This window comes from Symphalangus syndactylus, chromosome 5 (assembly GCF_028878055.3).
Source record: "Symphalangus syndactylus isolate Jambi chromosome 5, NHGRI_mSymSyn1-v2.1_pri, whole genome shotgun sequence".
Lineage (NCBI taxonomy): Eukaryota > Metazoa > Chordata > Mammalia > Primates > Hylobatidae > Symphalangus > Symphalangus syndactylus.
In genome coordinates this window covers 126,092,145-126,097,757 of record NC_072427.2, presented here as the reverse complement: position 1 = coordinate 126,097,757, position 5,613 = coordinate 126,092,145, and the positions used below count along the sequence as shown (strand labels likewise).

Here is a 5,613-nt window from a genome sequence, read left to right as displayed (position 1 = left end):
AAAGAAAAATCTCATCAGCTCAGCTGAGAAAAGGGTGTGTGTTTGTGTTTCATTTCAGGCCAATTCAAAACTATCAGAGATAGTCATGAGGTAGTTTACATCATGATATAGCCTCATGGGTTCTGCAACCATGGTTTTTGTTCAATAATCACTAGTTGAGTATTTACTGTGTGCCAGGCACTGAAATAGGCATTATGAAGGATACAAAATATTACAGAGGCAAAAAAAGGAAGTCCACAACTGACTGTTACCAATTTAGTCTTAAAGGGAGTGGCAATTTGCCACTTGGTCGACTGTAGCAATGGGGGTAAAAGTAGAGGTTCAGGGTCATGTACAAAGGCTGCTGATTGTCCCTGAGTAACTCATCTTCTTGGGGAGGTCTGTGATGAGTAAATAATCACAGATTGCTTTGTGGAATGAATGAATGATTGGAGGAGATCACCTTTCAGTGGCTTCAATAAGCAGCTATAGTTCTCATATGCTTTCAGTGACTTTTCTCTGTTATCTGACCCTCCAGATAGAATATTCAAGTCCAGAGTTACACAGCATGCAGTCAGCACATCTTTGTCCTTTGTACCATTTTTATGAATCTACCTGTTCTCACAGTGAGAGCTGCGTCTTTAAATTGTGAGTTTGTTCATGTGTCATCCTGCTTAGTGCTTCATGGTACAATAACAGAAAGACTTTAAAGCAGTTAGAAGCAGCTAAGAGGTCATGGAAGAAGTAAATTTCCTTAGTTCCAGTATCAATTTCTGGCTGTCTACAGTCTGATTTAAAAACAGAAAATAAAGACTTTACAAAATTATAGCAAAACTGAAGATAGTTTTGAAATGTGCAAACAAACCTTATGACGAGGAAGTTATTGTTCTGACACAGACTGGTATGGGATAGAGGAAGAATCATAGGCAGATGATGAAGACCTAATACAACAAAGAAAGAGAGAGTCAAATCAAAACCAGTGCTTGCTCTGCAGCACATATACTAAAGAGGAAATGACACAGAGATTAGCATGGCCAGTCCACAAAGATAACATGCAAATTTCTGAAGTGTTCCATACTTTTTTGCCATCACAAAAAATATGAAATTATAGAACTCATTGGTAGAGCACATACACAAATGAGAAAGAGAAAGGAATAAAATATTATCGCAACAGAAACCCAAAAACCTACAAAAGTAAACAATAAAAGAGGAAGAAAGAAACAATGGATATAAAAAAGAACCAGAAAACAACAAAATGACAGGAATGAGTCCTCACCTATCAATAAAAATCTTGAATGGAAATGGCTGAAATTACCTAATTAAAAGGTGTAGACTAGGGGAATGAATAAAAAATAAACAAGACTCAACATTTGCTGCCTACAAGAAACCTACTTCACATGTAAAGACACAATAGACCAAAAGGAAAGGAATGGAATAAGATATTTTACACAAATGGAAGCAAAAAGTGAGCAGGAGTAGTAATTCTTATATCAGATAAAATAGATTTTAAGTCAAAAGCTGTAGAAAGAACAGGGAAGGCTATTATATGAGGAGATCAATTCAGCAAAAGGGACATAACAATTGTAAATACACATGCACTCAATGCTGGGGCACCTAGACATATAAAGCAAATATTATTATAGCCAAGGGGAAAGATAGTCCAAAATACAATAATAGTTGGGGATTTTAACACAGCACTTTCAGCACTGAACAAATTATCTAGACAGAAAATCAACAAAGAAACATTGAAGTTATACTGCACTATAGAACATATGGACCTAACAGATATTTACAGAACAGTTCATCCAATAGCTGCAGAATACACATTCTATTCATCAGCACATAGAACATTCTCTAGGATAGACCATATGTTGGGCCACAATACAAGTCTTAACAAATTGTAAAACACTGAATTTATATCTAGTATATTTTCAGACCACAATGGAATAAAACTAGACCAATAATAAGAGGAACTTTGGAGATTGTACAAATCCATGGAAATTAAACAACACACTTCTGAACAACTAATGGGCCAATGAAGAAATTAAGAATGGAATAAAATTTTTGAATCAAATAAAAATAGAAACACAACATACTAAAACCTATGGCATAGAACAAAAGTGGTACTAAAAGAAAAGTTTATAGCAATAAATGCCTACATCAAGAAAAAGTATCAAATAAATAACCTAACAATGTGCCTCAAGGAACCAGAAAAGCAAAAACAAATCATCTTCAAAATTAGTAGAAGAAAAAAAATAAACATCAGAGCAGAACTAAGAGAGACTTAAAAAGTACAAAAGCGCAATAAAAAAAGTTCTTTTTTTTTTTAAAAAAAAGCAAAGTCACCAAACAATTAGCTAAACTAAGAAAAACAGAGAAGACTCAAATAAGTAAAATAAGAAACAAACAAAAACGATGACAACTGAGACTTTAAAAAAAGGATCATTACAGTTTATTATAAACAACTATACACTAACAAATAGGAAAATTTAAAGGAAATGAATACATCCCTCAACACATGCCATCTGCCAAAATTGAACCAAGAAGAAATGGAAACTCTGAACAGACCAATAACAAGTAATGAGATTGATCAGCAATAATGACTCCCAAGAAAAAAGAGCCCAGAACCAGATGGCTTTACTGTTGAGATCTACCAAACTTTTATAGGAGAATTAACACCAATCCTTTTCAAACTATTCCAAAAAATCAAAGAGGAGAGAATTTTTCCTAGCCCATTCTATGAGGCCAGCATTACCCTCATATCAAAACCAGACAAAGACATAGCAAAGAAAATGAAAACAACAGATATTCCTGATAAACAATAGATGCAAAAATCCTCAACAAAATAACAGCAAATCAAATCCAAAAATACGCTAAAAAGATAACACACCAATATCAACCAGGATTTTTGCCAAAGATGCAAGGATAGCTCAACATACACAAATCAATAAACCTGATACATTACATCAATGTAATAAAAGACAAAAACCATGATTCTTTTGATACAGAAGAAGAATTTCACTGATTTCAACATCCCTTCATGATAAAAACTCTCAACAAATTAAGCATAAAAAATACCACAACACATTAGAGGCCATGTATGACAAATTCACAGCTGACATCATACTGAACAGAGAAGCTGAAATTCTTTTTTCCAAGAACTGGAACAAGAATGCCTATTTTACCACTTTTATTCAGCTTACTACTGGGAGTTCTAGCTAAAGCATTTAATCAAGAGGAAAAAGTAAATGTCATCCAAATTGGAAAAGAGGAAGTCAAATTGTCTTTGTTTGCAGATGACATGATCTTATATATAGAAAAACTTAAATACTTCATCCAAAAAACTCTTAGAACTGATAAATTACTTAAAGTTGTAGGACACAAAAACAACACACAAAAGTGAATAGCATCTGTATATATCAATAATGAAGTAGTTGAAAAAGAACTCAAAAAGCAATCTCATTTATAATAGTTTAAAAAAATATCTAGGAATAAATTTAACCAAGGAGGTGAAAGTCTCTACAATAATAACTACAAAACATGAATGATAGAAATCAAAGGAGACACAGATGAATAGAAATACATTTCATGCTCATGAATTGGAAAAATTAGTATGGAAAAAATTAGGAAAAATGAGCAGGCTACCCAAAGCAATCTGCAGACTCAATGTTATCTCTATCAAAATGCTATTGACATTTTACACAGAAATTTAAATAAATTCTAAAATTTGTATGGAACCACAAAAGACTCTAAATAGCCATAACAATACTGAGCAAGAAGAACAATGTTGAAGGTTTCACATTACCTGATTTCAAAATATACTACAAAGTTATAATAATCAAAATAGCAAGGTATTAATATAAAAACAGAAACATGGACCAAAGGAACAGAATAGGAAAATAAGAAATAAATCCACATATTTACAAAGGTGCCACTGACATACATTGAAAAGGACATCCTCTTCAATAAAAGGTGCTGGAAAAAGTGGATATCCATATGCAGAAGAATGAACAGATTTTTATCAGTATACACAAAAATCAACTCAAATTGTATTAAAGACTTAAATATATTACCTGAAACTATAAAACTACTAGAAGAAAATATAGCGGAAACACCTCAGGACATTGGTCTAGGCAAAGATTTTATGGCTAAGACTAAAAGCACTGGGAACAAAAACAAAAACAGACAAATTGGGTTTTATTAGACAGAAAAGCTTCTGCACAGCAAAGGAAACAATCAAGAGTGAAGAGAAAACCTGAAGGAGAGAATATATGTGCAAACTATTCATTTAACTAGGGACTAATATCTGGAATATAAAAGGAGCTTAAGCAATTCAACAGAAAAAAAATTTAATGTGGACATAGGATCTGAACAGACATTTCTTAATATAAGACATTTGACCAACAAATAAATATATGAAAAAATAACAAACCTCAGTAATCATCAAGAAAATTCAAATCAAAACCACAATGTCATCTTATCCCAGTTGTAACGTCTATTATGAAAAAGACAGTAAATGCCAATTAGGAGGCAGAGGAAAGAGAACTCATACAATGTTGGTGGGAAGGGAAACTGGTATAGCATTATGGGAAAAAGTATGGAGGTTTCTCAAAAAATGAAGAATAGAACTACCTATGATTCAGCAATCCCACTACTGGATATTTATCTAAAGGAAAGGAAATCAGTATATCAAAGGCTTTGTGCACCTTCAAGTTTATTGCAGCACTATTCACAATGGTTAAGATATGGAATCAACCTAAATATCAATAGACAAATGAATAAAGAAAATATGGTATACATATCCAATTGAATATTAATAAAAAAGAATGAAATCCTGTAATTTGTGGAAACACAGATTAGCCGGGAGGACATTATGTTAAATTGAGTAAGCAAGGTGCAGAAAGAAATACTGCATGTTTTCCCTCATATGTGAGAGCCAGAAAAATTTAGATCATAGAAGTAGAACGTAGAATTGTGGTTATTAAAGCCTAGAAAGAGTAGTGGGGAGGGGAGGATAGGGAGAGATTGGTTAACAAATGTAAAATTACAGCTAGCTGGGAGGTATGAATTCTGGTGTTCTGCAGCATGGTAGGGTGAATACATTTAACTGTATAGTCTAAAAAAGCTAGAAGAGAAGATTTTCGATGTTCCCAACACAAAGATATGTTAAATATTTGAAGTAATGAATATATTAATTACTCAAATATTACTCAACTTTCTACTCCATAAATACGTGCAATTATTTATGTGCCAATTAAAATAAAGGAAGAAAAATAGGGCAGGTACCACCATGGCTATAGTATTTGCAGAGGACAGATTGGAGAGCAACTCCAAAACCGAATGTATTTATAACTTTGTAGTTTTATAACTTAAATGTTAATAATACAATACAATTGGGTAATTAGAATGGAGTTGATTCTGGGTGTTAGCCATTATTAATAATAGTTTCATTGTCTTTAAACAGCTCTTAAGAAATTCCTTTCATTACCATCAAAGAGAAGCATGTGAAATTGGTGAACCTAGTCAACACTTTCAGAAATTATTCCAGGGCTAACAGCAGGTAGAAAAGAAAAATAAACAAAAAACCTGTTAGATAATGATACATATAATTATTAGCAGGACTTATTAATTATT

The 5,613-nt window shown here is 32.7% G+C and overlaps 1 non-coding gene across 1 annotated transcript; it reads left to right on the top strand.

Annotated features, from left to right (window-relative positions):
• Positions 1 to 958: 958 nt before the first annotated feature.
• LOC129483631 (U6 spliceosomal RNA) lies at positions 959 to 1,061 on the top strand. The gene has a single exon (XR_008658146.1). It is a non-coding gene; the product is annotated as a U6 spliceosomal RNA (small nuclear RNA).
• Positions 1,062 to 5,613: the final 4,552 nt, after the last annotated feature.